We start from the raw sequence: 9709 nt of genomic DNA, 5'->3' as shown, positions 1-9709 counted from the left end.
TAAATCTGCTAACTTGGCTTTACTCTGAATGACATGTGCTGGAAGTTTTCAATCATCTCTTATTTGATACTTAAACTATTCAAAGAACTTGTACTGATAATATTATAAAATATATAATTCAGGATTTATTAACATTATATATAGTATTTTCTATGTCTTATGGAGCATACCTTAAATATATCCTAGTAAACATATTCTCAAAATAGGAAAGGTCCTAATGTTTCTTTCATAAAATTTTAATTTAAAGGACACAGAGCAGCTCGGGCGGCGGGAGGAGCGGCAGCGGCCAGGCAGCCCAGTTTCGCGAAGGCTCTCGGCGCGCCGCGGCCCGCAGGCACCCGGCACGCGCCCGCCCCGCCGCCACGATGCCCAAGAGGAAGGTCAGCTCCGCCGAGGGGGCGGCGAAGTAGGAGCCCAGGAGGAGATCGGCGAGGTTGTCAGCTAAACCCGCTCCTGCAAAAGTGGAAACGAAGCCAAAAAAGGCGGCAGGAAAGGATAAATCTTCCGACAAAAAAGTGCAAACAAAAGGGAAAAGGGGAGCAAAGGGAAAACAGGCTGAAGTGCCTAACCAAGAGACTAAAGAAGACTTACCTGCAGAAAATGGAGAAACTAAAAATGAGGAGAGCCCAGCTTCTGATGAAGCAGGAGAGAAAGCCAAGTCTGATTAATATCACACACCTGGTCCTATCAGTGGTCCCTGTTTCCCTTCTTGTACAATCCAGAGGAATATTTTTATCAACTATTTTGTAAATGCAAGTTTTTTAGTAGCTCTAGAAACATTTTTAAAAAGGAAGGAATCCCACCTCATCCCATTTTTTAAGTGTAAATGCTTTTTTTTAAGAGGTGAAATCATTTGCTGGTTGTTTATTTTTTGGTACAACCAGAAAATAGTGGGATATTGAATATAGGAGGCTTTGATTGTCTTGGGTGTCAGCTTAACATTCCACAGATGGAGGGTAGCTTTTATATCCTATAATACAAAGCATACTAAATGGCAGTTTGGAGTCAGTTGTGCATTTAATGTCTTAAACACTTTAAATTATTTCTCTTCCCACGTTGTTTTTGGTAGAATTGTTTCCTAAAGCAAACCACTCACCCCTTGATCTTGGCTCTCCTGGGCAGAATTTTGTGCACTCTGTAACAACTTTGGTCGTGGTAGTCCAGTTCTTCTAGTAACTGTTAATGTGCTGTGAACGATTGACAATTTGAGTATGTAGTGTATATGATATTAAATTGTGAATTAGTGGGACTTACGATGTAACAGCATATCAATATTTGAAGATATTGGTACTTGATATCCTGCGAAGGAAAATTTGCCCCCAAATTTTAAGCTGGAAAGTCACTGGAATAACTGTTCAGAAAGGAATCACAACTACATGATTTTTTAGGTTTTTGGTACGTATGTTGAGAATTGTGTACAAATTGAAATGTCTGTGTACTGATCCTCAAAACCACCAATAAAATCTCAATTATGAAAGAAAAAAAAAAAAAGACACAGATGTGCTCACTTACTCCATGAGGTCAATTTCACTACCACCACCACTTTACCCAGGTGAAGTTCATTTTCACGTTACAGGTCATTTATTATAACTGCAGCGCTGTCACAGGGATGGTTCACACAAATAATTTAACTTAGGTAAACACCATTTTCCAGTAATGATAGGACAAAACAAACTTTAGGAGCATTTATGAACAGAGTGACATCTTATTCTCAGTACACATTTGCCGAACGATCTCTGTTGTTTGCAAATGAATTAACGATGGCTTGAAAAATCATTACAGCCATCTGCTTTGATGGTAAGGAAGAACTGCCGTGATCATTTTATTATAGGAGCAGAGACTAGGTACTATTGTAGCGTATTTTTAGCATCATTTACCTTAAATTTCCCATGCTATCTCAAAAGTTACCAGGAGTATCCATCCTCTCACTGAGGCTCCTTGTAAATCCATTTACTGAGAAACCTCTTTGCATAGGTAACTGTGCAGTTTTTTAGAGATGTTGAACATGGGAAATATCTATTTTTTCCTCCAGTAAAACTGATCATTATGGCTTTTTCAGTATGTTTTAATCCCTCAAGTAAAAAACTGATGAAATTTAAATCAGCTTAACAAATTAGTTCCTCTGATTGTTTTTGAATATAAATGTGCGTTTGTTCAATATATTTCCCTGTTTAAACAATTTATGTGAATGTTATTTTCAATGCTACCAGAATTTGAATAGCAATCTTTCTCACTTGCTTAAAAAGTATCTATCTTTACTTTCCTATCAATCTTTGATTCGGGAACATGTCTGTAATGTAACTTTCAGTATTTGCTTGTATTTGGAAGGTATAAAAAGGGAGGAAGAGGGGAAAGAAAGTTCACTAGTGTTTATCTTTGACGGAAAATTCCCAATAATCACAGAGCTTAAATAATATTTGATACGTAATATTAAGATGCATGCTTTACCATAAAAATATCATTTTTCTTCTCTTACGGATGGTGGTGGTACAGAGATGACTGTAAAGGAGGACTTGTTCGTTTTTAAGTGCATTGAATTTAGTTGAATTTCAAGAGCTAAGTATATGTTGAACATATATGGAAGAATGGATGGATGGATGGATATATGGATGGATGGATGGATAGAAAGATACATTTAAATGTATTCTATCTAAAGCTAAGTTAAAAGCTAAGAGAGAAAACAAAATCTGCCTATGTACTAAAAAGCAGTCCTCTTTAAACTCAGAAGAGCATCTTTTCTTATCTGGGTTTGCAGCTCACAAGGGAACAAACATATAGTTTTAAGCCATCAGATTAGCTGATTCAAAGTTCTGAATCTGTGGAGTGAGAAATATGCTAAATATATCTTCACTAAAACTGCATACAGAATTGTCTTTACCAATAGGATATAAAAAGGGATAAGCAGGTAGATTTCACACAAGTTTCTCATAATTCTAAATAAAAGTAGCCAAATAGCAGTTACACTTTAGACAGTGAATATAAATGCATATATACTTTACAACTTAGGTTTGTGTATTCAAAATGAAATTTCACAATCTGGTAACTGAGTTTGTTTTTATATTATTGAGAAAAACAGCATTACACTCTAGTGGAGGTTTAAGTCAGTGAAGCCAAGGGCTGGCCATAGGCTGCTAGTAAATACTGGCCACTTCCTCTGGCTGGGCAAGCAATCTGACAGAGAACAAGACAGAGGACCCCTGTCTTTTTGCCACTTAATCTTGAAACTAACACCCCATCACTTCTGTGATATTCTTTAGAAGCAAGTCACTAGGTTCCTGTCCACACTCAAAGGAAGGGAATTACAGAAGGGAGTAAAGATCAGGAAATGGGGATCACCGCCTACTACAGCTCCTTAAACCATGTCAGCCCCTTCTCCATTGCTTTATTCCAGGGTATTGCTCTGCTCTGAATTTCAATAATTTATTTTAAATTCAAACCTGATGACAATTAGCTTACCCATAGGTAAGCCATACTTTCCTTCTTCCCATAGATCTTAGAAAAAAGATCTGTTCTTGCACCGACCCTACAGGGTTACTGAAAATGTTAACCATGATAATGAATACCTAACACCTTCCAGAGCACCTATCATATATAGTAGCCCTTATTGGGCCATCTTTATCACCAACATTGTTGCTCGGTGTTAGTTCCTAAACCTCTACTCTGGATCCCATTTCTGCAAGTTCTTACACCATTAAACACTCTCCTGCCTACTTCAACACCAGTAACAGACAATTTCAAGTCACTACCATTTTATTTATTTATTTATTTGTTTACATTGCAAATATTCCTTCCCATATCCTTCATCTTTAGCAGCAACTGCCTTATCTATCTTCAAAGTCAAGTTTCTTAAAGAATAACAGGAACTGCTGAATGTACTTTCTGACTGCGCTGCAGTCTAGTTCCCCAGGCCCACTATGATTCTCTGCTAAAGACTGACAGGGATCTTCCAACTGCCTAAACCAATGACTCTCAAAATGTGGTACCTCGATCAACAGCATCAGTGCCAACTGGGATCTTGTTGGAAATGCACATTTTGGGGCCCTTCCACAGACCTACTAAAAATCTGGGGCTGAGACCCAATAATCTCTGTTTTAACAAGCCCATTAGGCCATTCTGATGCCTGCTAACGTTTGAGAACCATTGGCTTAGACTACCATAAAAGAACCACTGGCCTAAACTAATGGACTCTCTTCAGTTTTTATCTAACTTTCTTTCTGCAGCATTTAAAATAGACTCCTTTAAAGAAGATGTGGTACATATATACAATGGAATATTACTCAGCCATAAAAAAGAACGAAATAGGGGCTTCCCTGGTGGCGCAGTGGTTGAGAATCTGCCTGCCAATGCAGGGGACGCGGGTTCGAGCCCTGGTCTGGGAAGATCCCACATGCCGCGGAGCAACTAGGCCCATGAGCCACAACTACTGAGCCTGCGCGTCTGGAGCCTGTGCTCCACAACAAGAGAGGCCGTGACAGTGAGAGGCCCGCTCACCGTGATGAAGAGTGGCCCCCGCTTGCCACAACTAGAGAAAGCCCTCGCACAGAAATGAAGACCCAACACAGCCAAAAATAAATAAATAAATAAATAAATAAATAAATGAGGAAAAAAAAGAACGAAATAATATCATTTGCAGTGACATGGATGAACCTAGAGATTGTCATACTGAGTGAAGTAAGTCAGACACAGAAAGACAAATATCATATGATATCGCTTATATGTGGAATCTTAAAAAATGGTACAAATGAACCTATTCACAAAACAGAAAGAGAGTCACAGATGTAGAAAACAAACTTACGGTCAGCAAGGGGGAAAGGGGGGAGGGATAAATTGGGAGACTGGGATTGACATATACACACTACTATATATAAAATAGATAACTAATAAGAACCTACTGTATAGCACAAGGAACTCTACTCAGTACTCTGTAATGACCTATATGGGAACAGAAACTAAAAAAGTGGATATATGTGTAACTGATACACTTTGCTGTACAGCAGAAACATAACATTGTAAATCAACTATACTCCAGTAAAAATTAATTTTCAAAAATAAATTAAATTAAAAAAATAAAAGACTTTGAAAGTCTCATCACAAACATTCATTCATTCTCCTCTCCACACATTGTCTTCTCTTTCGCAGAAACATTCTCTTCTCCTAAACATTTTCTCTTTCTTCCTCTGATAATTCATTCTTAGTGTTCTTTTTGCACTTGCCTCGCCCCACCTGTCCCTAGCAGGATGGACTGCTCCTCAGTCTTCCTCTTGTATCATGATACATGTTTTCCCTAGTTAACTGTGTCCATCCCATTAATTTATACATGGAGCTGCTAACACATATCAAACTCATATCCCCTGCCCAGACAAATCCCTCGGGTACAGACTTGTATTTCCAACGTCCTAATCAAGGTCGTTAAATGTATGTCCTCCGTAAGTTCCAAATCAACATGTCCAAGACTGAAATTACCGTTTCCCCTCCCCCAGTCTCCAAATCTGTTCCTCCTATATTCTTTATCATAATAAAATGTAACATGATTTTCAGAGTCATTACATTGAGAAAACTGGCGTTCAACCCACGGAGCACCCTCTCCCCGTACTTTCATAGAGTCAATCAGGACTTCCTTCAGATTATGTCTCCTCTTTCATGAGACTCCCTCTCGGGATCTTTACTGCCATTCCTGGAACTGGCGGGTTTCTTATTTTATCCTTTAAAAAAGTTTCTCTTCTTTTATAAACATATTTTTATGAAATATAACTATATTTTCCAACACAAACAAACAGAAAAAAACAGTGAGATCAGTGCTGTTGTTTTAAATGTTTATGAATCTCTTTCATGTCTGGCTTACTAAAATATAACTGGATTCTCGTATCTGCTCCTGCATTCAACCTGATATAATATGTTGTACTGACTGAAGTAAATGAAGAAAACCCCGCTTCATATTATTATATAATCGAACAGATGGAGAAGTATTTTAATAACTTTTGCATGTAATTGTGAATATTCCTCTTTGATGTCATAGTAAACTCACCAAGTAGCAGTTTCTTAAAGAACAGTTGCAGTGTGGTATCTGTGGTATCTGAAATCATATCAATAAACTTTCTGTAATGTGTTACATTAAAATCCATTGGTTTATCATGCATTTTGAATGTATCTGTTATCACGTAACATCATGCATTGGCTGTTCGGAAAATCGTAATTTATTGAATTATGCAGATCTTCCAACTATTGACCCCGTTTATCACATAATATTCAAAAAATCACATTCATTAATATCACCATTAATCTCATCAGAAAAATCTCTAGTACTAGAATGTAATGGATATGTTTCCCAGAATTCTAATTATCTCTTGAACACTTAAATTTTTTCACTGACATCAAACATTGTCAGCTGTCTTCCTTGAAGTGATAAGCTCACTTTTTTCATTTTCAAAAAAACGTGTCTACCATCCAAGTCTGAATGGCCACAGTTTTGTCTATGCACCATTCTTTCAAGTGCTCCTGAAAAAGATGGCTAGTTCAGCTTGCACCTGAAACAATCACCCAAGGGCTTTTGAAATAACTGTCCTACCTTAATATTTAGTAGACGTTCTTTGAGTACTTCTCATCTTTTCATACAAAATATTAAATAGACATGAACTCAAACCCTGAGATTGAATAAGATTAATATTTCCATGGCTTGCCCCCCTCGGTGAATGAATGGTGGTAAGGAACGCAATGACTGCTAGTACCATTTGGTGCACCATTTGTGCTAAGATACCAGAAGTTTTGTCCACCATTGCTTTTGTACCATGAATGCAACTGTCAACACAATGAAAATAAGTAAATAACTTCCTACTACTATTATTACAGGATTTTAACCTTGCAAACTCCTTAAAAAGATCTCAGGGACCACCCCAATCACCCTAAGGACACCCCAGACAATGCTTTGAGAACAGCTAATCTAAGCATTCTGCCTCCAGGGCCATGCCCCTAATTTTACACTCACTATCCGCCTCATCTGGAGAGTTATTACAGTAGAGGTCCCAGTTAAATGGTCTCTGAGGTCACAATGCTGAGATTTGAATCTGACTGTGCTATTAGCTGTGTAATTCTAAACTATAAATGTTACCTATAATTATTATTCCAGATAAAGAAATTACAGCTGAGGAAGTTGATAAACTAGGATTTAAATCCAGGTTTGCCAGCTGCTGCCTACATTTAAAATCTTACATCCTTTACGTGCCCTTCAGGACTCCCCATAATCAGGTTCTTGTCTCTAGTCCCCCTCTCTGCCTTCCTCTGGTCTCACTCTACTCCCAGACAGCCAAACCCCAGGAGCCCCAGCACTAAACTGCTTGCAGTCTTGACATTTACAAACATATCGGAAGATGTATTTCACATGTATTGACCTATGAATACTCTCTTGGTGGTCTTTCCATCTCTATTACTAATCCCAGTACTGAGGGCCTACATACTTTTATAAGAACATTAGTGCATTTTACTCCACTTAAATGTTTACATAACTGGTTTCCCTTTCTTGTGGGCAGGCATCTTCGTACAGTGGAATGGGTGAAATAATAATTGTTTTTATAACTTTCAAAGACTTCAAAACACAATGTAGGTTTAATTTAGAAGATATAAAAGAAGGGGATTTATTGCAAAGCACTCTCATAAATATGTTGGCTTTCAAAGGAAATTATGAGAAATTTTCTTGCAAAGGGCTGGAAATTTCCTCTTATCTAGAGATCAGTAAGTAAGTAGTCTTAAATGAAATCTGGCTTAATTACGGTATCTAAAGCTGGCAAAGAGTAAACTAAATTATCATGTATAAAGGAAAAATGTGCTGATGTAGAAGGGGTGGGGAGGTGGAGGGAGGCCTTAATTGAAGGACTAAACTTGTCAAGAACCCATGATGGATATCCTGGAACTGTAAGGGATATACTGTAACATGCGAACAGCGTTTTCTTTGGTTGGTAGAATATGCATCCATGATTTTATCCTCATATTTTTCTTTTTTCCCAAATTTTCTACATTGGAAAGATGACAAATTTATAATTTGAAAAAAATGTTATTTTGAAAACTATGTGAGGAAAAAACAATACAGAGTTGCCCAATCACAGTAGATAAAAGTGCAGTTCAGAAAAAAGAAAATAAAGGTCCAGAAAGGTTACCTGTTTAATCACAGAGCAGCAAAAACTATTTTGTGGAACACCAAAGACAGGAAGGGACATTCAATGACATTTAACATTAACTCTTACCAATCTTCACACACACACACACGCACACACACGCACACACACACGTTTTCAAGCACCCCCAATAATATTCCTTGAGATATTTGATCAAGGCTTGTATGTCACAACCACATCTGGTCTCTGTTAATATTTACTGCAAAATGATCCATGAAGTTGAGGGTAGAAAAAGTTAAAACATATTTATACCTGGATTTTCCCATTAATAACGAGAAAGGGTTACTACTGCATCTATTGTATAGGGTTGCTGAAAAGGGCATACGACTTAATTCACAAAAAGCACCTAAAATAGTTCGGAAGTTCCTTGACCAATAAATGGTAGCACTTATTGTTATGACTATTATTGCTGTTGTTGTCATTGGTTTTTTAATTTGATACAAGCCGAGTTTTACCTGTATTTACAGAATGGGACAACAGTGATAACCACAGAAATACACATATCTTGGATGTTCATATTCAAAAATGTTCACTGATGGGTTTCACAATCAAAATTTTGGAGATCACTGACATACAGAAAAAAAGACCCAACTAAATCTCACCTCAACCCAGAGTTTGCCTAAATTCAGCCAAGGTGACCTGCTGTTTCTATATCCATGTAAATGGAATTTCTCCTGCCTGGAATTCTCCTCCACCTCCTCTTATCCGCTTAGTAAATTCTTCAATCCTCAAGTTAACCAACTGTGAACCGTCCCATTCCTATTCTCCTTTACTTCCCGCTTCGTTTTTCTCCTTGCAATTTTTCTCTTGCTATATACATGTCTGTTTTATGACTCCTATCTTGTACTGTAATTGATTATGAATTTGTTTTTCCTACTTGATTATCAACCCCCTGAGGATAAAAGTCGTCTTAGCGAACTTCATCTCTCTGGTGACTAACACAAAGCTGGCAGTCAACAACTACCTGTGAAATAAACATTGAATGATCTCCCTCTCTATGTTGATGTAGGGATGGGTCAATTTCTTTCCCTATTGAGTGGTACAGGAGAAACAAAACACACAAGAAAAATCTAGAAAGGGTAAATATTTATATATATTTAATGTGTATTTATATTATACTTTATGTATTATATAGAAAATAGTTATATACGTATATTATATATTTACTTACTCTTTAGATTTTTTCGTATTTTGTTTTGTGATATATACGTGCATCTCTCACAGATCGCTTTTTCTTGGATTGTTAAAATCTGGTCAGAGGTTGATTCTGCGATATACATCTCCTTGGAGGTGAAGAACTCAGTTTTCCTTCACTTCTGTCTGCCTTTGACGTTTGATCAATACGCTCAAACTGCTAACCTGGAGAAGGTTCCTAGAAGAGCACCCTGTGGGAGAAGGGACTCACTGTCGAGCCATAAGAAAACCTCAGTTTGTATGTTCGCTCTGCCACTTGGGAACAGGATAACTTTGCGCAAGGTACGTAAGCTGTTCTGTCTGTCCATCATTTTATCAGTAAGTTTAAATTGTAAAGTTTAATTCATGGA

The 9709-nt window shown here is 37.5% G+C and overlaps 1 pseudogene across 1 annotated transcript; it reads left to right on the top strand.

Moving 5' to 3' along the window:
• The first annotated feature begins 252 nt into the window (after positions 1-252).
• Positions 253-1042, top strand: LOC309665922 (non-histone chromosomal protein HMG-14 pseudogene; annotated as a pseudogene). The gene has a single exon. The product of its transcript is annotated as a non-histone chromosomal protein HMG-14 pseudogene (transcript).
• Positions 1043-9709: the final 8667 nt, after the last annotated feature.

Source organism: Balaenoptera physalus (genome assembly GCF_965194825.1).
Source record: "Balaenoptera physalus genome assembly, chromosome: 8".
NCBI lineage: Eukaryota > Metazoa > Chordata > Mammalia > Artiodactyla > Balaenopteridae > Balaenoptera > Balaenoptera physalus.
This window is presented reverse-complemented; position numbering and strand designations above follow the sequence as displayed.